This window comes from Syzygium oleosum, unplaced genomic scaffold (assembly GCF_021117445.2).
Source record: "Syzygium oleosum isolate NSW1041296 unplaced genomic scaffold, Sole_v2.1 Sole_v2.09, whole genome shotgun sequence".
NCBI lineage: Eukaryota > Viridiplantae > Streptophyta > Magnoliopsida > Myrtales > Myrtaceae > Syzygium > Syzygium oleosum.
Genome location: NW_026607493.1, coordinates 2,077,392 through 2,101,953, shown reverse-complemented (window position 1 = coordinate 2,101,953; position 24,562 = coordinate 2,077,392). Strand labels below are relative to the sequence as shown.

Here is a 24,562-nt window from a genome sequence, read left to right as displayed (position 1 = left end):
GAAATACTGTTGTACGGTTGATATTAACCAACTAATGTGTGACTAAAGAAGAACCCTTTGGCTATATATAATAGTCAAGATAAAATTCAAGACTAGATAATTTATATCCTCTGTCCAAGATAGAATAAAGTCGAATATAAGAGCATTATAGTCCGGATAAAATTATTCCATGAGACAGGTGGGATAAAGGCATATATGATTTTTAATATCCATAATATAAAAATTATTTTTCTCGAATAACAAACTTCTTAAATTAATAAAGTTAAAATAATATTTGAACATAATTAATATTTGAATTCTAATATAAAAATTCAAAATATATAAATATTTATATTTAGTATTTATATTTATTACATATTTTAGGTATTTTATTATTTTAGGTATATTAGTATAGTTTACTATTTAATAAATTTTTATTAGAGAATGATGGAAGGGGAAAAAGAAATAAAAAAAGAAAAGAGATAAAAAAAGAGAGGGAAATAATAAAAAAATAAGCAAATAAAAATGAAGTAGGCAAAAGTATCGTGAGAGATTCTTACCATCTCCGTTTGTATAATTTTGAGGTTCATTTACATTGATATGACATTCATACCAAACAATGAACAAGACATGATGTGAAAATATCCGATTTTATTACTGCAATTCACCAAATAGTAAATATGATATAGCCAAATCCCTTGATTTCATATCATATCATATCATATCCAAACCTATCATGGCAAGAAATCCATATGACAAAATGCAGCTTAAGTATTCAAACTATCATTTCAATTACTTCCCATGACTCACATTATTTGCCCCATTTCACGCGTATCGAATAAGACATCATTCCTCTAATGAGAAGCATAACTCCCAATTAAAGTTATCCTCAGGGCAATTAGCAAGCATTCATTTCAAAACTCTTGTAAATTTTGCACGAACAAATCCCATCACATGCCAAATGGGAAATATTACTACTACGCCATCTGAAACCCTATATACCATCACAAAAAGGTTCTTGATAGATTAAGATATTTAGTGAAATCTCAAGTGTCAATCCATTGAGCGATAAATTTCAGAATTGATCTCTTTCGTATGAATTGGTCCGGATGACTAAGGTACAACCACGGTTAATGACTTTCTTCTTTATCAGTTTGTGTGGCAAAAAAGAAGGAAAAAGTTGCTCGGAAGAGAAACTCCAAAAGACAGAAAAGATGGTTAATGGCTTTCTTCTTGCTCAATTCTTACTCTTAGAATGTTTAAAAGAAAAGAAGAACTTGAAAGCCGTGCCTCTCAGGCCTTCACCGTTAGCTTGAAAAATGAAAAATCACAACATTCCTTATTGAGATAAGTTGAAACTTAGATCTATTACATTTCAATCTAATAGTGAAAGATTTTACGGGTACGGTATTTCTTCGAGACCATTGAATCATCTCATAAAATGATGTATTTTCACAATTCTAAACATATAACTATATCTATATCATTGACAACATAGATGAATTGTATAATCAACAACTTACATAGCCCGTGGTTAGCTATATAACTTTTTGACTACACAAGTCATGTTTGTTACTGTTCATTTGGTAGTTGGTTGACTTCTGAAACAGTATACCTTTTGACTTCTTGTAATTTTTATTTAACAGTCTCACACACGATAATTTTTTTATTATTTTTTCTTAAAGTGTTTGAATTATGGTTTCGATTTCTTCCCACGATGCCAGTTACTTGCCCTGTGTGGCGAGTAAAAAGCTAACGGTCAATTATTTTCTTCTTTATGAGACTTCGTGGCAAAGGAAATTTTTTTTTTGGTTTGTAGGGATTGGTGAGGAGGCCAGCTGCTTTGCCGGTGCCAACAGACCGACCGGCGACGACCGCCCAAGTCACGGTGACAAAGAAAAACGGAGGAGGTGGAGGTCGGTCCGAAAACAGAGCATAGAGAGAAAAAAAAATTGAGAGAGAGTTAGAGAGAAATAGAGAAGAGAGGGAAGGATTGGAGTGTTCCTAGGTTCCAGTAGCCTCGCCGTTGCCCGCGGATCAGCCGGAAATCCACTCTAGGCGCGGCTCCGGCCGGTGAGCTCTTCCAGTTCACCCCTGTTTTCCCCTGTTTGTGAACACGGTTTGACCGGGACTCGCGCCGACCGTTAGGCGCAAATCCCGGCCCATACCGATCCTCATCCCGGCTCATACTCACTGTCGGGAGTGAATCGTGGTCGTTGGAGTCGGCCGGAGCCTCGAAAGAGGTCAAAATTTCTTTGTTTCGATCGCGCACCCTAAGTGTTTGTTGAAATGCCTGAACGAGGCCAATTTAGTTTTGGCCGTTGGCCGGCGACCGGGTGGTCGAACGACGACTCAGGTGAGGTCGAGTCACGATCAGGGATGCCTGGGGTAACACCGGAGCGGGCGGTGCCAGGCTGAGACGAGTAGCGTCTCAACCGCCTTCGGCGAGCCCGTGGTTAAGAGGAAAATAGGGGAATGAAGCGGGTCTGTGAAGGGGGAGAATCGGGTCGGATCCGGGTCGGGCGAGGAAATCGATCTGGTCAACGACCCGGGTTGACTTCAACCCGGATCAGCCGATCCGACCCGGGTCAACGCCCTAGGTCGGATCCGTTGACCCGGGTCGGGTCCGACCGACCTGGATCCGCAGACCTGACCCGGTTTTATTATTATATTATATTATATTTTTAAAAAATTAATTATTACAAAAATTAATTAAAAAATTTAAAAAATATATAATTTTTTTTCTTTTCTTCTTCTTCAGTATTATTATTATTTTATTTTTTTTGAAAAAAAAATTCAATTTTTTTTAAAAAAAAGAAAAGATCTTTTTTTAAATTATGTGGTATATCTAAATGTTTTAATTTATTGTTGTATTATTATGCATGTTGTTATAATTGCATAAATTGTCATGTTTAAATTAAACAAACATATGAGGTTACGCGGTAGTATTTTGCATGTTACTTTTATTACCTGTTGACACCTATTTTAATTGACCCAAAAATTAATTACACAAAATTTAAGAGTTAATTTTCTTTAATTCCTAAAACAAAAAATATTTCTATTTCAATGCATTGCATATAGGAATTAGGCACATTTGTATCAATAGGGTCTACTAAAATTTTTTCAAAAAAAAAAAAAAAAATCGAGTCTGGCCGGGTCGGGGCCGGGCCGACCCGGCCCTTTTCTTTTTTTCCTTTTTTCCTTTTCGCCTTGCGCGGGCCCAGCCCGCCTCTTTTTTTTTTCCTCTTCTTTTCCCCGCGCGAGCTGGGCCTGGCCCGGCCCAGCTCCCCTTCTCCTTCTCTTCACCGTCCACGGTCGCTCTCTCTCCCCTGTTCACCCCTGCAGTCGGCCACAGAACGTGAGCGGCTGAGCGCCTTCGCGCCGTCGCTATCCGGCCAGAGGAAGGCCGAAGAGGCACGCCGACGGGACTGGCATTAATTGCCAGTCCCGTCCTCCTCGATTTCCCGGGCTCTTCCTTATCCCCTTCTTCCTCTCCTCCCCGTCTCTCGACACCTTCACTGAACCGGCCCCCCCTGCTCTGCTCTGCACCGGCCTGCAAATGGCCACGAAAGTCATGGGGTGGCGTAGGCCGGTGCAGGCCGTCGTCACGCCAACGCAGAGAGGCAGAGGGCGAGCGTCGTCGTCTATAAAAACCGGAGAGAGAGACTGAGAGGCGGTCGGCCGTTTTGCGAAAGAAACAGAGCAGAGAGAGAGAGACAAAGAGAGAAAAGAGAGAGAACGTGAACAGGGAGAGAAAGGGAGCTTCCGGCGGCCACCGCGCCTCAGCTTCAGTCATCCATCCCCGCCGCCGAGCCGACGGCGGCGACACAGAGAGCCAGAGAGCCTAGGTCGGCCGTTTTACGAAAGAAACAGAGCAGAGAGAAGCTGGGAGAGAAAGAGAGAGATTGAGCGAGACTGAGAGACTGAGAGCTCTTCCGGCGACCGCCGTGCTCGTACTGCGACCATAAAAAACCAGAGAAAGAGAGGAGAGGAGTCGGTCGGTCATTTTGAGAGAAAAACCGAGAGAGAGAGAGAGAGAGAGAGAGAGAGAGAGAGAGAGAGAGAGAGAGAGAGAGAGAGAGAGAGAGCGCAAACAGAGGTCACGCCGGAGCCAAAAGAGAACCAGTAGTGGTCGTCGACGTCCCCAGACCAGCCGTAAGCCCCTCAGAAGCGTCGCCAACCGGTGAGCCCCCAGCCGAGAACCGCCTCTGTTTTCCCCTGTTTTCCGGCGTGGTTGGGCTAGGACTCGCGCCGGCCGTTTCGCGCGAATCCCGGCCCATACCGACGTCGGTCCCGGTCCCTGCTCACCGTCTGAAGCGAACCATAGCCGTCGGAGCCGACCAGGTCGCCGGAAGAGGTCGAAATCTTCTGATTTTCATCGCGCATGCCAAGTGCTCGATGAAATGCTTCCAAGAGCCGGGTTTGTCTTTGGCCGCCGGCCGGCGATCGAGCAGTCGGACAGCAAGCCTAGTCGTCGGAACAGGTAGGTAGGGCTTGTGGGGTGAAGACCCAGGCCATGGGTGGCCTGGGTCATCCGGCGAGATCGCCGGATTTCGCCGGCGAAGCTCCCGCGTGCCTAGACACGCGGGAGCCATCCCCGGACCAGCCTGCAGACCGGTCTGACCGGTCTGCAAACCGGTCCAATAGGTCTGCAAGTAAATAGGGCCGGTTCGACCCGGTCGAACCGGCCCTATTTCGTCTTTTTCCACCGGACCGGGACCCAACCGGGCCCGATCCGGTCCAGACCCGGGTCAATGACCCGGGTTGACCCTTGACCGGGTCGGATCCGGAAATCCGACCCGGTCAAAGTAATCGGTCAGGTCCGTTGACCCGGGTCGGATCCGACCGACCCGAATCCGCCGACCCGACCCGGATCCGCCGACCCGACCCGGGTTTTAATATTATATTAATATTAATATTTTATTTTATTTAAAAAAAATTTAAATTTTTTTTTCTCTTCTCTTTTTTTTTTCTTCTTTTTTTTTCTCGATAAAAAAAGAAAAGTTTTTTTAAAAATTATGTGATATTTCTAATTGTTTTAATTTTTTGTGGTATTATTATGCATGTTATTGTCTTGTTTAAATTAGACAAGCCTGAGGTTGTGCGGTAATATTTTGCATGTTATTTTTATTACCGTTATATTATTATGCATGTTTTTAATACAATCGCATTAGTTGTTGTGTTTTGAATGTCATCTGACTTAGTTAAGGTTAGAACCTTAGGCTGCAAGAATTGTTGTGTTTCTGACTGCTGATCGTTTCTGATTATGCACTCGCTTGATCACCTCACATGTTAGGAGAAAGATCCTAAAATCAATCCAAACTGCCTGATAAATGTTTTCAAAAAATGAATAGGGTAAAATGGTACCGAAAGGGCATTAGTTATCCAACTAGTGTAACCAAGTTTCCGAACTCAGTTAATCTCTAGTTCGCAGGAATAGGGTGATTCTCCCATCACCCTATTTGGATTTCTAATCGGCCCACCCCAAATCGATTAGTGGCGACTCCTTGATATAATTCACTTGCATGTTAAAAACTTAAACCCTAAGTCGCGATATGGTATGGGCTTGGGAGAACCCAAGTTAAGTCTCAAACCTAGACTTAGCATGTACCAGGCGAGCCCCCCCTCTTTTGTTAAAAAAAAAGCGGGAGGTCGGTCGCGACAGACTGGCGACTCCGCTGGGGACCTGCATTTTTTTAAAGTGGACTTAGGCCAAAAAATTTTTATCCTGTTCAAAATGATTTTTATTTGGCAGCAAGGACTCTAGGTATGATCCTGACATTAAGGTGTTATCTGTGTTTGCAGGTTCAAATTGATTGTTTATGAATTGTTGTGCATGCTCTAATGATTTAGCACTACACTATTGCACACACAACCACGCTGCCAGACCTGGGCCGCAATAGGGCACTTTAGGATGGTGTTAAGAAAGATACGACCTCGAACGCGAGCCCGCGATGTAGAGGTTGCCTTTCTTTTCTCCGAAATTTATTTCTAAAAAATCGTAAAGAAATATCTTTAGCCGCTATTCGCGTGAATATAAGATATTCCTTTCGATTTGGCCGAGGTTAAAAGGACTTGACACCAACGCGAGGCTGCGACGGTCAGGCACCCTTTTAATTTCATTTTGCTGAACCAGTCTAAATAGAAATCGAACCTCACTCCTCATGCGCATGTCTCTGTGATTGCCATGGTTCCTGGTAAAGTAAGTTTTCTATTCATGCACTTTGCAATTTATTTATTTTTATATATCCCGGTCGGTCCATGATTAGTCTAGGTTAGTTGTGGATTTAATACCGTAATTGTTTTGGAAGAAATAGTTACTAAAACTTTTTTAGAATACTTACTTCCAGTTCGTACCTTTATTTTTATAAGTACATTACAAATTACTGTTCTCCTATACGATTTCTTGTCATTTTCAAAAGGGAGAAAATTTGTTATAAATATTTGTTTTGCGCTTTAATGACACCACCGTGGCCTTCGGCCCAGTGGTATCCGGGATGAGCGAAACGGTCCGAGGCGACCGGGGTTCGAACCCTGGGGATGCCGTTTGTAATGTTAATATAAATAAAAACCTTTTTTGCTTCCCTTATTTTTTTGCAAATAAAGAAAATACGTGATAGACAGATGCAATACTAGACTCAGTCATGGACTGATCATTTATGAGATTTTATACTCATTCGTTGCCATTTTTTTAACAGGTAATTACGAATTATACCAACCCGCCAAGTAAAAATGGCTGAAAAAAATATGACAACTCGTGTGGCGGACATGGAGACCGAAATGAAGCAAGTCTTCGCCTTTTTTCGACAACTCTCAAAACAAGTGGAACATCTGTCAGTCCTCTTAGACCAACTCACCATGACTCCGCTTTGCTATCCAAGACCAGGGATGATAATTCAAATGGAGCCCTCCAGTGTCAACCAAAAGGGTAAAGACGTCATAGCTGATAATGTCCACGAGTCCCCTGATCCTAAGGAATTGAGCACCCTATGCCCAAAGTTCATGCAATGTGAACAATACAAAACCGGTATCCCTCCACCCCAAAGGCGAAATAACAAAAAGCAGTTCACGCCACTTCCTTGGCCTATGTCTCAGATCCTGCTTATTCTCCTGGAAAAGAGGTTGCTTGCTAAGGAGCCAAAGCGTGAAAATCCTGAGCGTTTCCCCAACTACGATCCCTCTGTGGCATGTGACTATCATTTGGGAGAAACGGGGCATTCCGTCAATGACTGTGTTGTCTTGAAAAATAAGGTCCAGAAATTATTGGATGCAAAGATGTTTTCATTCCGCAACGCACCACCCAGTCAAGCAGGAGGCGCGGATGTCGTCATTGAGTAAACTGCAGACTCAATTTTCCTCCTTTAGAATAGAGGCATATTTAATAGTTTGAATCCTCCTATGTGGGAGCTTTTCTTGCTTTCTAAAGTCTCAGCTGTTTTCTAAGATTCCCAGTTTTTTGAATTTTTAATTATGCTTGGAATTTTAGTACTGCAATTTCCATTCCAACAAATGTAATTCGCTTGAATTATTCAAAAGAATTACAAATGTTTTGTTTTGAGGGCCTGAGGAAGTATCCCAAACCGGCCCGTTGATGATATCCAGCCACGAAAAGGAAAGTGTTCTGAGGCCCGGGCTTCCTCATGCTTCCTCGTTTCTAAGCTTTTGAAAATAAAACAAACGTTTTATCATTTTTCAAAAGACAAAAAAAGAACGGTGGTGAAAAAACGTGCATGCTCATAGCCCTATTTGTTTTTCTAACTCGCTCACTTCGTGTCTTAGAGCATACTCCTTTTTGATTTGTTATTACAAAGGGGACATTTGGAAATGACACAAACTGAAGAGCACATCAGACCCTGGTAATGATCGCAGACCAACTAATCCAATAGGGACAGTCCGAGCAAAGATCATCCAACCTTCAAATGAAGCATGGGGCAAATCTCATTACTACCAGTGGGTGACATCAGCCCCATAGAGTCAAAGAGAATGCTGAGCATTCCTTGACACCATGATGAGCGAAACATCATTTCGTACAAAAGTCGGGGGCAGATCAAGAAAAGATTACCCCTTTTGAAAGAAAAAGGTATGTCTTATTCCTAAACAAATTTTGGAAATGACATTCCATCCCTTTTCTTTTGCAGATAATGAACTGGGGAACATGCTAGACTCTGACGTGCTAGCGAGCCGGATAGAGCACCAATGTTGGAATCTCTCGAATGAAACATGCAAAGAAATGCTTAATTGGGAGAGTAGACTAGGGGGCATGCAATCTCCCAGTCCATCAAAAAGGGTGTATTTCGTTCCTAAAGTTCATCCACTTTAGCATGGAAATGACATGTCTTTTCCGTTTACATAGGACAAAATTGAGTAAACAACACTCATGGTAGCAAGTCTAACCGGAAAGGGTTTCGCACATGACAAACTTGCGTCAAGGCCGATCCTAGCAACCACGAAAGTCTCAATGGTAGTCATGCCCATACCCGTCAAAGACCTTTAAAGCAGAAATTAGCTTTGCTGCGAAGATCCCCATGCAAGCAATTGCACATGCCTGTGCAATCAGGAATCGGAACATTCATGAGAAACTCCTCAACATGCTGGAACCGCATTGACACAGCATGCGCTAACGATAGAACCCTCTATTTGGAAGCACTCCTAATTATAGAGGATTTCATTCGAGCTTCAAGACCAAGAGTATGAAGGAGCAGACTGAGACAAAGAAGGCTGAACAAAGTAAAGAGGAGAAAAGACTTTGCTAGCTTTGAAGGCAAAATGGAAGAAGGGTAATTTGTATCGTTCTCAGTTTACCCTCAATCCTCTCATTTCTAATATAAACTCCTGCTTGTGTCAGAAGGGAATTATCAACATCCGAGAAAACTCAAGGAGTTGTCAATTTAATCTCAAATGAGGGGAATCATGAAGGGTAATGTTGTATCGTTCCCAATTCCTGTCCCTCAAAGAGCCGTTCATAAACACGGTCTTTCTTATTGCCTTACAGGTTTACCTCGTCGCTGCTGCAGCATAAGTAAGTATTTCTTTCCCTTAAAACTTTAAGAGTTGAAAGAATCAAAAGAAAGAGGAAACATGTTAAAGCAAATGAATGTTTAACCTTTCCCCAAGTGCATTGCATATCTTTTGGAAAGAATTTCGCATGATAATTTTACTTGTTTAATTCACCAAATTTCTGTGAAAATTTTGACAATTCGACGAATGGTGTCAAACTGCTCCGATGTATTGAACGAGGTGTGTCAGGATGATGAGAGGCAATCCTTAGTCTATACACATTCTCACATACCAAACTCTTGCAAGATGAGTGAAAAAGTTTCATTTCTACAAGGTAAAGGGATTTCTCGCATAAGGTACGATAGTCAAAATGACGAGAGGCAGTTCATTTCTCTACCCCATACACTATTGTTGATCCTTTGCTTGACCATTTGAACTCATACACTTGAAGGTTCCTTTTAAATCACCCCTGTCAAGAACTGCCCCACATTGGGGCAGCTTGAGGTAAACCAGCATCACAGGGAGAATTCAAATTCAGAGGGAGCAAGAAGAGCGTCCCTCCCTTTTCGGTCACCGCCCCCTTGGCTTCGGCCTCGTCGTCTTTACGAATCCGGCAGTCCTCGACAGAGTCTTCCAAGACAAGCACACCATCGACGGCCGGACAGTCAAGGCTAAGAGGGCTTTGTCAAAAGAGAAGCAGCAAACTAAAGCCTATTCAAAATGCCAACATCTTATTGATAACAGTGATGTTTTCACTTAAGAACTGAGCAAGACAAGAAGGATGAGGAGTTTGTAATATCTAAAAATTTCTATGATCATCAGCTATAACAGATCGCACAAGGTGAAAAGATGAATAGAAATTTTCTTGCTCTCACTTGCATTAATCTTTGAATGTTATTATTGAAGGTGAACTCTCACGATAATTTAAGTGCCCTAGGATGACGAAGAGCAGTTCTTCTTCTATCCCATACACTTATATCCCTTGCTAGCTCAATTGAGCCGGTGATTCCATTTCGTATGAACCCAGTTGGTGATCATCCCCCACACCGGGGCAAGGCAAAAGTTACCACAATTTGAGCATCAGGGTCCAAAGTACCGAATGAAGATGAAGACTCCAAGAGCCTAATAACATTGTTCTGCTCAAACTTGTTTAGGCTAGTCCTGACAACACCAAAAGAGCAGCAAAAAAATGCTAAAAGCTAGGGGCATGAAAAAGCAGTGAGCCTGGTAAAAGCAAGGCCAATGCCCATGAAAAAAACAAAGAAAAAGAAAAAGGAGAAGAAGAAAAACGATGAAAAAGACGACCCCAAAGGGTTAAACTTGAGTTCTTCTTCGATACAAATTCCTACTTTAGGAACTCTGTCTTGACAAAGATCTGTCACATGATAGATGAAGACAAACCTATTCTTGAGAAAGCAATTGGAACAGAGATAGAATGGTATCCAGGAAAATGCTTGACGCAGAAGCTCCTCAAGAAAAAGCACGGGATTACCTAGGGAGTTTTCCAAAAGAGTCCCGACGGTGGAGAAGAAGGCTGGTGACAACGCTAAGATGATCACCAATTTTCACCCTTACACACATTTTTGAGCCTAACGATCCTTTCATTTCTCAACCTGTGAACTGAGCCCACGTTACATCCCTCATGAAGTCTCTTCTGATTAGGGCACTTGATTTAACATGGAATTTCAAATGTTTATAAACAACGCTCGAGGAAGTGCAAGCAAGACTATTTCTATCTCGTTTTGCAGGGTTCTTGACTTGTAAATCCGGAGATGATTGCAGAATATTTTCTTTCATGGCCTTGACTCATACAGTTTCCTTCGTTAAGCCATTGACCAAGCCTACATTACGACCCTGAAGAAGACCTCTCATATTGGCAGCGTCGTACTGCTTGCGAGAAAACTCAGACCCTTGCGGATGTGATAACGATCAGATTGAGTGTTTTCGATGTTCCCGCATTAATGGACGGGACAAATAGCCCTTTTCAATGATAGCGAGTGGAAAGTCCTTTCTGACTGAGGATCCCTCGTTCAGCATCTCGAGAAGTCCACCTCCCAAGCGAAAATTGTCTTGATTGACCCTCGGTAGATGTTTGGTGATGCAAACATGGCAAAATTATCATGCATGAACTTTCAAATACACATTCTGGGATAGCCTAGCTTGTCTATCCTTGATGAATGCATGCATGTTTGCGCTAACCCTCTTTGACAGGTAAAATATCCTCAAAGACTCAAAGAACATATGACCTTTGGAGCGTCTCCAAAGATGTCACAGAAAATTTCTTCCGCTCCCTAAGTGGAATTGACACAGCATGCTTTTGCAGCTCAGAGTTCTAATCCCCAGTGATAGAACACGAAAATTCGGGCGCTGGAGAAGCCCTCATTATCATCACAAAAGAGATGCCTTGAAAAAGGTTGGGTATTCAGCAGATGATACATCAAACCTCCGGGTAAGAAATCCCAGGTATTTCATCAGATTTCTTTTCAAACTACCCAGAAGGTAAACAGGGTGTTTCTTTGAAAAAGAAAAGCATCTTGACTAGCTGGTCAAGATATTTCATACGATATTCAAGAATAGCCTCAGTTGTCTATTTCTCCGATGAATACGTATGTCTTTGCACAAAAAACTTGTCTGACAGGAGACACGCCCTTAAGAGGCAGGAACGTGCCCAGGTAAGTATATTCTACCCATGCCCGGTTCAAAAAATCATGTACCTACAATTGTTATGGTACCCTTTGAACATATGATTGACCCCTTTGTTCACCCTCTGAACATCGGATTGACCCCGTTGTTCACCCTCTGAACATCGGATTGACCCCGTTGTTCACCCTCTGAATATCGGATTGACCCCTTTGTTCACCCTCTGAACATCGGATTGACCCCGTTGTTCACCCTCTGAACATCGGATTGACCCGGTTTGTTCACCCTCTGAACATCGGATTGACCCCTTTGTTCACCCTCTGAACATCGGATTGACCCCGTTGTTCACCAATTGAACATTGGATTGACCCCGTTGTTCATCCTCTGAACATCGGATTGACCCCTTTGTTCACCCTCTGAACATCGGATTGACCCCATTGTTCACTCTCCTGAGCATGGGACTGACCCCCATGTTCACATCAAATCCTCGGGCGAGGACCCCCAGGTGCTCATCGTTTGAGCTTTTCAAGACCTGCTGGCGAGGACCCACCAGGCAAACCATCAAATCCTCGGGCGAGGACCCCCAGGTACTTTGTCAAAGCAATCCCCAGTCAAGGCGACCGAAGAAAGGTTCGGGTCCTAGACAAACAAAATCCAATCAAGGCGACCGAAGAAAGGTTCGGGTCCTAGACAAAAGCAATCCCCGTCAAGGCGACCGAAGAAAGGTTCGGGTCCTAGACAAACCATTTCCCCCCGTCAAGGCGACCGAAGACAGGTTCGTGTCCTCGACACACAATATCAATTATCTGGAATTACTCTACCCTTCGGCAAGGTAAGTAGCCCCAGGTATGTTTTTATTTGCTTTAACATGCATCATCTTATATCGCATCATAAAAATGGGACACCAGTCTCGCCAAAAATAGCATTCATCGAGCATGCATGGGCCAAATTTAGGTGTCATTTTTATCTTTGAATGTAACCTCTACGAGCGCAAACTCTACGAGCTCACCTTCAAAGAGAGGCAGCTGTTGACACCTATTTTAATTGGCCCAAAAATTAATTACACAAAATTTAGGAGTTAATTTTCTTTAATTCCTAAAACAAAAAATATTTCTATTTTAATGCATTGCATATAGGAATTAGGCACATTTGTATCAATAGGGTCTATTAAAATCAAAAAAAAAAAAAATCGAGTCGGGTCGGGTCGGGGCCGGGCCGACCTGGCCCTTTTCTTTTTTTCCTTTTTTCCTTTTCGCCTTGCGCGGGCCCAGCCCGCCTTTTTTTTTTTCCTCTTCTTTTCCCCGCGCGAGCTGGGCCTGGCCCGGCCCAGCTCCCTTTCTCCTTCTCTTCCCCCGTCCATGGTCGCTCTCTCTCTCCTGTTCACCCCTGTAGTCGGCTGCAGAACGTGAGCGGCTGAGCGCTTCCGCGCCGTCGCTATCCGGCCAGAAGAAGGCCGAAGAGGCACGCCGACGGGACTGGCATTAATTGCTAGTCTCGTCCTCCCCGATTTCCCGGGCTCTCCCTTATCCCCTTCTTCCTCTCCTCCCCGTCTCTCGACACCTTCACTGAACCGGCCCCCCCTGCTCTGCTCTACACCGGCCTGCAAATGGCCACGAAAGTCGTGGGGTGGCGTAGGCCGGTGCAGGCCGTCGTCACGCCAACGCAGAGAGGCAGAGGGCGAGCGTCGTCGTCTATAAAAACCGGAGAGAGAGACTGAGAGGCGGTCGGCCGTTTTGCGAAAGAAACAGAGCAGAGAGAGAGAGACAAAGAGAGAAAAGAGAGAGAGATTGTGAACCGAGAGAGAAAGGGAGCTTCCGGCGGCCACCGCGCCTCAGCTTCAGCCATCCATCCCCGCCGCCGAGCCAACGGCGGCGACACAGAGAGCCAGAGAGCCTAGGTCGGCCGTTTTACGTAAGAAACAGAGTAGAGAGAAGCCGGGAGAGAAAGAGAGAGATCGAGCGAGACTGAGAGACTGAGAGCTCTTCCGGCGACCGCCGTGCTTGTATCGCGACCATAAAAGACCAGAGAAAGAGAGGAGAGGAGTCGGTCGGCCATTTTGAGAGAAAAATCGAGAGAAAGAGAAGAGAGAGAATAGAGAGAGAGAGAGAGAGAGAGAGAGAGAGAGAGAGAGAGAGAGAGAGAGCGCAAACAGAGGTCACGCCGGAGCCAAAAGAGAACCAGTAGTGGTCGTCGACATCCCCAGACCAGCCGTAAGCCCCTCAGAAGCGTCGCCAACCGGTGAGCCCCCGGCCGAGAACCGCCTTTGTTTTCCCCTGTTTTCCGGCGTGGTTGGGCCAGGACTCGCACCGGCCGTTTCGCGCGAATCCCGGCCCATACCGATGTCGGTCCCGGTCCCTGCTCACCGTCTGAAGCGAACCATAGCCGTCGGAGCCGACCAGGTCGCCGGAGGAGGTCGAAATCTTCTGATTTTCATCGCGCACGCCAAGTGCTCGATGAAATGCTTCCAAGAGCCGGGTTTGTCTTTGGCCGCTGGTCGGCGATCGACCAGTCGGACGGCAAGCCTAGTCATCGGAACAGGTAGGTAGGGCTTGTGGGGTGAAGACCCAGGCCATGGGTGGCCTGGGTCGTCCGGCGAAGCTCCCGCGTGCCTAGACACGCGGGAGCCATCCCCAGACCGGCCTGCAGACCGGTCCAATCGGTCTGCAAGTAAATAGGGCCGGTTCGACCCGGTCGAACCGGCCCTATTTCGTCTTTTTCCACCTGACCGGGCCCGATCCGGTCCAGACCCGGGTCAATGACCCGGGTTGACCCTTTGACCCGGTCGGATCCGGAAATCCGACCCGGTCAACGTAATTGGTCGGGTCCATTGACCCGGGTCGGATCCGACCGACCCGGATCCGCCGACCCGACCCGGGTTTTAATATTATATTAATATTAATATTTTATTATTATTTTTATTTTTTAAAATAAAATTAAAAAAAATTAAAATTTTTTTGTCTCTTCTTTTTTTTTTCTTCTTTAAAAGTTTTTTTTTTAAATTATGTGATATTTCTAATTGTTTTAATTTTTTGTGGTATTATTATGCATGTTATTGTATTGTTTAAATTAGACAAGCCTGAGGTTGTGCGGTAATATTTTGCATGTTATTTTTATTACCGTTGTATTATTATGCATGTTTTTAATACAATCGCATTAGTTGTTGTGTTTTGAATGTCATCTAACTTAGTTAAGGTTAAAACCTTAGGCTGCAAGAATTGTTGTGTTTCTGACTGCTAATCGTTTCTGATTATGCACTCGCTTGATCACCTCACATGTTAGGAGAAAGATCCTAAAATCAATCCAAACTGCCTGATAAATGTTTTCAAAAAATAAATAGGGTAAAATGGTACCGAAAGGTTATTAGTTATCCAACTGGTGTAACCAAGTTTCCGAACTCAGTTAGTCTCTAGTTCGCAGGAATAGGGTGATTCTCCCATCACCCTATTTGGGTTTCTAATCGGCCCACCCCAAATCGATTAGTGGCGACTCCTTGATATAAATCACTTGCATGTTAAAAACTTAAACCCTAAGTCGCGATATGATATGGGCTTGGGAGAACCCGAGTTAAGTCTCAAACCTAGACTTAGCACGTACCAGGCGAGCCCCCCTTCTTTTTGCATGTTCGATAAAAAAGGGAGCTCGGGAGGTCGATCGCGACATTACCGTTGTATTGTTATGCATGTTTTTAATACATTTGCATGAATTGTTGTGTTTTGAATGTCATTTGACTTAGTTAGGATTAGAACCCTAGGGTTGCATATTTATTTTGACCATTAATCATTTCTGATTATGCACTCACTTGATCACTTCGCATGTTAGAAGAAAGGTCTTAAAATCAATCCAAATTGCCTGACAAATGTTTTCAAAATGAACAGGGTAAAATGGTACCGAAAAGGCATTAGTTATCCAACTAGTGTAACCAAGTCCTCGAACTCAGTTAATCTCTGGTTCGTAGGAATAGGGTGATTCTCCCATCACCCTATTTGGGTTCCTAATCAACCCACCCCAAATCGATTAGTGGCGACTCTTTAATGTAAACCACCTGCATGTTAAAAACTTAAACCCTAAGTCGCGATATGGTATGGGCTTGGGAGAACCCGAGTTAAGTCCCGAACCTAGACTTAGCACGTACCAGGCGAACCCCCTTTTTGCGATAAAAGCGGGAGGTCGGTCGTGATAGTTAGGGATCAATTCGCTGCTGTCACACGAGTGGATCGCGGGTGATTCCGCTTGACCACAAGATGTGTTGACGAATGATCCTAAATCTATACCAAACGATCGCGCCAGTCGGAACTAGCGATCGATCCTCGCGATTACATGACAACCGAGGTCGTCACGATTCGAGTGAACTTAACGTGGCTTGACTCAGTATCGAACACGGATCGAAAGTGCGAATTTCCCCAAAAGTCACCTGTTAGTTTGAGATACGCTCAAGGTACGTTAATTAAATTTAGTCATTAATTAAAGACCAAGATTGGGCATTGGAAATTATGAAGGTCACGACAGGATAACTGGACGACATTGTTATTGGCTTAGTCAGCCTCAGATTTGTCCGAATTCTTCAGAAAATTCGAATTCTGGCAAGAAATGGAAAATGACCGTTTTACCCCTAGGACTTTGTTAAGGCCAAGTATAATGTGAGAGGGGCATTTTGGTCATTTCACACTAACTTTAGAAATAGAAATTTTGGGACAATTCTGCCCTTGAAAATTTTGTGAAATTCCAATTTTGCCCCTGGAAATTTTTGGTAAGGATTGATCTTGGCCGTCGATCTTAGGATAATATCATAAAGTGGTCGTTGATTTGGAATTAGAGAGGAGGGTAGGATGGTCATTTACTAAGGTGCTAGACACCAATTATTGGCCCTTTAGACTATTTCTCCCATTTTCTCTCTCTCCCCCTCACTCTCTCTCTCTCACTCTCTCGGCATCTCTCTCCCTCTCTCCCTCCCGGCCGAACCTCCTCCTTCTCCCACCGTGACCGTGGCCAGCCGCCCAGGCCAGCCGTCGCCGCCGCTCCCCCGCCGTGCCGGACCGCCACCGTCCGGTCGCCCTTGAAGCCACCACCACCGCCTCATTGTCTCTCTCTCTCCCCTGTTTTTCCCCCTCACCGAAACACCATCTCAGCCACCCTTTTTCAGCCAAGAGCAGCCAAGAAAGCCAGCAGCCAATCGCCGCCGTTCGCCGCCGCTCGTGACCGCCGGTGAGTTGCCGATAACCATTACCGCCTATCGCCGCCGCCGCCGTCGCTGTTTCCTCTCTGTCCAGCCACCGTTGAGGCCTTGATTTCGCGTAGTAATCACAAGTAAGTGATATCCTAACCCTCGCCTAGGATAACGGGTATTTTCGGGTTAGTTCGGGCCCGTTTTAGCTAGTTTTAGGGGTTATTCGTAGAGGAATGGTTGGACTACTTTGGCTAAGTTGTTGGGATGAAATTGTAATGATTTTTGAGGTGGATTGGAAGTTAGAATTGATTGATTTTGTGATTGGAACGGTTACGAGTGATTATTACAGCTTATTGTGCGAAAAACGGGCCTAAATGTGCCGTTTTTGTGATTTTCTATGGTGGCCGAATTACTGTTCATTCTATGGCCGAATTGATGCATATTGGTGATTAAGATATAGTACGTGTTGGTTTGTGGGGGGGGGGGGGGGGTGTCGGTAGAAGTACGACGCCCGTGAATGGTGAAATTTGGCTTTAAATGCCAAAAAAAAAAAACTCAAGTTTACTTGTGCGCGTGTGAATGGAATTGGATTGGTTGGAAAATGGGCCATGTTTGTGTGTTAATTGAGCATGTGAAATGTGTGGGATTCAATGCGAGCATGGGTTGAATTGGATCGGTTGGTAATTTGGCATGTTGGTGTGTAAATCGAGCATGTTCGTATGAGGTTTGAGCGAATGAACGAACGAGAAATTTTATGTACGTCGTGCGTATGGTCACGAAAGTCCCTGAGGCGTGTACTGTAACACGGGGAAGTGAGCTGTCCTGAAGCGTGTACTTTAATGCGGGACGATGCCCGGTATTATCGGAAGACTACCAACCTGATGCGTGTACTATAACGTGAGTTGTGCCGTAGGTGGATGATGTTGAGCCTGAGGCGTGTACTGTAACGCGGGCAAGAAACATAGCCTGAGGCGTGTACTAGAACGCGGGCTAAGGAGTATTGTGAATATGAGACGGTCATGTGAGGACCATGAATTGAAAGTGGACCTGAGGCGTGTACTATAACGCGGGTCACTGGCAAGTTAATGAAAATAGTGTGGTGAGACATGAACGAGTGTGTGAAATGTGGAATTGGAAATGCCATATGTTCGACTTGTGTTTCGAGCATGAAATTAATTTGCAATGTGCATGTGATTGGAATTTGTGAATTTGAGACTAATCTGCAGATTGCGCGTATCAAAAGCCCAGGTAAGTGCAATTGTGTGCCTGGTAAGTGGTAGTTGAATGTGATTGTGTTTGAATTTTTCTGGAGGTACGTGTTAGCCTAGGTGGGGTTTAGGGTATTTACTTGCTGAGATGTGTCTCATGGTTATTTCAACCAAACCATTTCAAAACCCCGGGCCGAACCATGAATCTCCCACCGCCGCCGCCTCGACGTTTTGGTATTTCGATACACACCGACCATAACGTGGTAGAGTACCCGATAGACGAGAATATGATCTGGATCAAGCATACTACCGTAGTCTAGGTAGACATAGGGCAACCCCTTTGGCAGGCCCACACCTATAGCGCCTGGTGTTTTCGGGATGGGATGGACGAGTTTGGTCCTGTTAGAGGCTTTGATGTCCCTTTTGACGGAGTAGGGGATTGGGATCTGTCGGCCATACCCCCTCCCGATGGCGAGATGACTAGCCTGGATACCAGTCTCGCACAGTCAGGACATCAGCATGTACCTGCAGTACCCGAACCTTCAGTGGCTAAACCTGATCTGGAGCCGGAGGAATCACAGGCAGGGTATGATCCTATGGATGTGGATCTAGATGCAGTGCCAGAGGAGGAACCCGGAGAAGAAGACCCCGAAGAAGAGCCTAAAGAAGCACCGGAAGACGAACCAAAAGAAGATCAAGAAGCAGGGCCAGAAGAGGAACCATAAGGAGATCCGGAGTTAGAACTAAAAGAGGAACCTGAGGATGAGCCAGAGGAAGAGCCAGATGAGGAGTTCGAAGAAGAGGGGCGGATTGAAGTTCCGCTAGAGTCGGGTGATGAGGACAACCCAATTGAGATCGAGGCGAACTCTGAGTCCTCAAACGAGCAGGTGGCTCAGGGGAATTCAGACTCGGGTTCTGGAGAGTCGGACTCGGAGTGGATGCCACCCAGGGGGCGTAGGGGCTAGTTTAGGGGTAAAGTGAAGGTTTTGAAGTGTCCCATTTTTGGAGTTAGGGTATGCCCAGGCTACTGATCCTTTTTGACGTCGGTGGTGTAAACTCTAGTAGATCGGTGTGCATGTATATATATATTCTCCCTATTACCCCTCTCCAAGTATTGTCTGGGTGTGTTACTTTCGCTAGTGCTTTATCTCTGATGTGTGGGGGTCGGCGACATCCTAGGACATCGCAATATTCGACCAATGAGGTATGTCGCGAGCTTGATGGGGTTCGGGGTGTGACATTGTCACTTGAATTTGATCCCTTTATGTTAACCAGAAGGATCTCATCCCCTGGAAATGGGGGCCCATCTCTTATGAATTCAAATGTGTGGCCACAACAGCACCGTCAAAAATTAAGATAACTGCACCATTATGCTAGCCAGACCGTTCTGTAAAAAAAGAGTAATTTTTATTTTTGAGTGGAAATTTCAATAGTTTTTCCCTTTTTAGCTAATGGGTAGTTTATCCATTTAAAAAGTAATGTATAGTTTTCTCGACCGTTTTATAATTTTAATCTTTAAAAGTGACAAAAATATATAAAGTTTTCATATAGATTACCGTAGACACTAAAATCTGACCCCAAAAAAAGAAAAAAAGTAGACACTAAAACGGATATCTCTCCCTTAAAAGATGATATGGACATGAATAGATAAAAATCCATTTTATCGATACATCGGTTGCTCTCCTGAGCATGAATAATGTAGTAGATCAACTAAGAGAAGATTTGGGTAATGGGCAGCGCAAGTAGGCTCCACCGCGATAAGCCTGATAAGAACAAACAGGGAAGAAAAGGACTCAATAGCATAATCAAATTAACCTTGCTCCCTATTTAACTAATGAATTAAGTTGCAATATGCCTATAGGCAATAACAATAGAAGACGTGGGTGTCTTCGTCTGGATCCGCTCTTTTTACGTTGTTCTCATTTCAAGAACTAACAAAGTGATTGCTTGCTGGAAATACCTAAAGAACGCGTGAAATGAAAACCACTACTCCGCAGCTCGACTCCAGCAGAAATTGTCGCTGCTTCGTAAATCAGAAACCAAAGCTCCTTCAAGTTCTAAGTTTTTCATTGTGAAAGATGAATAAAAGGAGCATCGCTAAGTATCAAGCTGAAAAATGCAAGAGAGGAACGAATACCTTAAGCCAGTCAAGAAAAGCCAACATGCATTCATCTCAACAGATACTACTGAAAAAATCCGAGTGATTGCCAATGGTTTATTTCTGCATCATCCAATGTAAAATTTATCCTGTTACGGCATAGAGGAAGCCTGTCTTCTCTTGACAATCTCATACAAGGTAACCTGGCAACAAAAAAGTTGTATATGAATTGATCCCTTACCAAGCATAACTTTTGCCAAGCTACTTGACCCTTGTCCTGTTTGGAGTTTTTGGACCTCTGGGCTTAGTCACTCATTTATAGCAGAAGCAAGACTGAAAAGTGATACACTGAAGTTATTGAAGCAACAGAGTGAGATGGAAAAACATGCAGGAGAGATCCGGAGGATGGAACTACCACAATCATAAATGAACGAAAGAGAAGCCATTGGACAGTCTTCAGCACAAACAATTTCAAGTGCAATCTAGTATTAGCCCTTTCGAAATAGTCTTCCCATGCACAAGTTTCAAGTGCAGTCTAGATTAGAAGCCCTTTCAGGTCCTGCACATATATATGCGAACATAATGTCCATAAGATAAATTCGATTATAATCTTTTCCAAAAAAAAAATTTCACATGTCAGATGCCCAAGAAATATATTATGCTTTGCATTCAAGCAACCTCAGCCTATTACTTATCCAAGAAAAAAAAAGCATCCTCACCTTATGTGAAGATGAAAATTGCAATTTCAATCTCAAGAAGAAAAGAAATCATGGAAAACACGTTTGGCAGCAATTTTGGCATGACATCCCAGTTCTTGTGAGTAAACTTTGAAGCTCAATAGCTCTCAATAGAGACGTTAGCATTAGGGGTACAACTAGAGATGCAATGACAGTGTAATCCCTTAAAATATATAACCGACAAAAAAACAGCGCATATTTACCTCATTTCCAACTCAAGTGGTTGCGCATGCCAAACATGTCTCTGGAAACTCAATATATAGCAATGAAACAAGTTCGGTCGACTGCATAATCAATTTCATGCTGAAGTGTAGACTATGACTAAAAACAAATGTAATGTATAAAGTATTCACATGCCCTGCAAACCATATTTTCCGCAAGCGGCATCCACATCTATAAGTGCACATACGCACTAAAGCAAGATACGGTAAGTCCAGAATCATCTCTGTCTTTGATAAAGCGTAGACCTCATCTTCGAATTCTAACGAGGCTAAGGACTAGTGTTTCTAAAATCAATTTGATATTATAGGAACTGCTTAATAAAGTCAATGAACCAAGATCTATCTACGAAGAAATAAAGAGTCCAAAGCACACTATAAAACTTCTATTCATGAACAAATAAGGTTATGACATGCCATTCTAAACCTTTGTACTTTGACATACTTTAGAAAGTCCAATTTTACTAAGGTTTGGTCTTCGAGGCAATAGATCTATGAAAATTTTGGTGTGCATCGCCAGTAACAAAGAAAATGTAATATACATTCCTAGTAATGACCGATCGTCATGCGGATTTGTAAATGCTTGTACTTACAATGTAGATTCATTTTTATGAGGTCTTAGTCATTGGATATGACGACCTGTCCTAAACCTTCAAAAAACATGGTGCTGCATTCGAAAATCCAAATGCCAATCTGCTTACCTATGCAAGCTGTAGTAATGGAAAAAGTCTAATTGATGCCATTTTGATGTCGTAAATATAATAGGTGAGTGGCCCGGTGAACAGAGTCTCCATGGGTACGAATTTCTTTATTGACCGTTAAATTACGTCTGTATGTTCAAGGACCAGTCCATTGGCATGTCCATACAGCAAGGTGTAGTCCAAGGAATCCATTCTGGTTATCTGTGTGGGCGTGTGCTTCTAATTTTCCAGTTAGTTTACCGCAGGTAGAACGTCTCGTCTTGCCACGAGCTCAGTTGGTTCGACGAAGCCGTTGCGAGTCCCCTGATATGATTCGGAGGGGAAAGGCCGGTGAAGTAGGGGCGGCGACAGGCTCCCCCCTTTCATCCAGTGTTTTATGGTACTAATACACACGCCAACCTCGAATGACCACGCTTGAATAATTTCGTTAATTATAATTACCAAAAAACAACAGTAGTTCATTCTTCAAATATGCAGTAATTCATTTTTCATTATGCTTCGAAAGAAAACAATTAAGTTTCTAGAACATTTTAGTCGCAGAGGTTTCAAAGTCATTATCCTTATTCTTCATGGGACAAAAAACCTAAAATTTTTAGTGGCAGATAGTGTGTTGAGAAAAGAACAAGTTTTCTTAGTGAATAGTGCACATATAAAAAAATACGGTATTATAGTTTTGCTATTTCAAGTTTTATTGAATTGGTATCCATGCCATAGTTCATTCAAATTAATTAATGCAAGGATGACAATAAACATGTGAAAACATATTAGGGATCGAATTGGAACAATTGAAAGTTCTCAGAAGACATTACACATTAGTCAAAACTGATTTAAATGAAAAAATTGAAAATTCGAGTATAACACTACAAATCGATAAAAGTTTATAAACTGCTAGTACCAATTGACAGGAGCTGTTGACACGGAATTTGATTGTAGAGAAGTTCGAATATGCAAGTCAATTAACTACGTAACTTAATCGCCGTGTTGGTGTTGGTCAAATATGTGAAAAGGCAAAGAGTTTTATTTCGTAAACGAGTATCTGTATTTGACGGAGAGATGTTAGGGCCCTTCACGTTTTTGGTATAAATATAGATGGGTTGTTTTCTATCTTTCATGCCTTTATATACTCTGCAAGTGTAATATCCGAAATTTTAACACCGAGTGGCACGTTGACGTTTATTCGACGTCTTACGTGGGTATGATGATAAGTGCCCCAGTACATAATTGAATGAGATAGAAATTAATTTTTATCAATGTAAGTCCTAAATAACTCGTTTGGAAAATTGCATAAGTGGCACATCTCCAATAACGAAGAGTTATGAAATATGTAGTCACCTTCATGAAGCGAACATGCAGAGGCAACGGGGGCGATAATGAGTGCGGAGACGAAGAGGGATGATGCTGAAACCAGCTCCAGCCTTTGACAGGTTTGACAACAATGAAAATGGTAAAGATACACTCACAGTCAGGTTAATTTTCTCATTACCCAAGATAATGAAATGGCCTTACGTAAACGTCAATTTAGAATGGTTCAAAGATGCTAATTTGACGTTTAATGGCTCCATAAGTATGAATGATCAACTTATGTTTATTGAATCTGGAAATTAGGTAGATCCAATTATCGTAAGGAACTGAACCATTTAAAAATTCTAGGATAGCATTGCATATTAGTCAAAAGTGATTTAATTGAACTAATTAAAAGTTCAAGTATGATATTGCACTTTCATAAAATTTCACAGACAACTAGTATCATTATCTCTTCCAGAAGCAAAAACTACAAGTTGTTTACATTTCGATTAAAAGAAGGCAATATATGTCGACCCAATGCATTTGCAAATTCACTTCTTGATTGCTCTACAAAATTTTTGAAATAATTGTGAGATGAGATCTCCCGAGAAGCATTCCCATAATTATTTCTGGTTCCACGACTCCAAACAATAAAGATCACACTATTCCTATAATGTTCAAATAGAGGCTGGCTCTGCAGTGAAAATCATAAATCACATGGTTGGGATGAGTGAGAACTAAGAAGATATTCAAAAGGCCATCGTCATCATTATTATGAACCAAACAAAAAAACACATGAAAAGTAAATTCAAAACTTACCATCTCTTGTGAATGCTCCAAATTTCCTGACATTGAGATCGCAAAGTTGCTCTAAGCTGACCGCAGAGAGTGGCATTTCCAAAGGTACTTGAATGCGAAGCTGACGCGAGACTTGTCCCATGGTTGGTCGAAGCCGCGGATCGGCTTGCAAGCAAGCAAATGCTAGCTTGGCAATTGAGACCACGTCTTGCGCATCTTGAAGACGAAGTCTAGAAGGAGAGAGACGTTGATCCAGCACATCCTTCAATAGCATTGGCGACTCAGTTTGGGAAGATGATGAACATTCCCGAGACACATGATCTCCTGGATGCTTTCCCACGATTGTCTCTAATGCGACGACTCCAAAGCTATACACGTCACACTTTTCGGTAGGAATTGTAGAATAAGTTAGCTCTGCAAGTTGAAAAATCCGATTTTTTATAACCTCAATCACAAGCTATATTCAAGTTGACAACATTGCTTCCCATTACATGATGATTACAAGTACGAATTTCTACTTAATTTACACTTACATAACTGATTTGAGCATGAGAGAATATGCTTTGGCAAATTTCAAAGGATTTTGTTTGATGCTTCAAGTGCCAGCGTCATTTAGGTAATGTGAACTTAATATCCTTGAAATGGATCAATTATGATGTTTTTCCTCATTAGCCAACTCTTCCTTATCAGGGAAATCGGAAGACTTTCCGATCAACATAGAACTTGAAAGCTCTAAAT

At 43.1% G+C, this 24,562-nt stretch overlaps 1 pseudogene; it reads right to left on the bottom strand.

The window, feature by feature from the left end:
• Positions 1–24,312, bottom strand: part of LOC130138920 (MDIS1-interacting receptor like kinase 2-like) — a 28,231-nt pseudogene extending 3,919 nt beyond the window's left edge.
• Between the last annotated feature and the right edge of the window lie 250 nt (positions 24,313–24,562).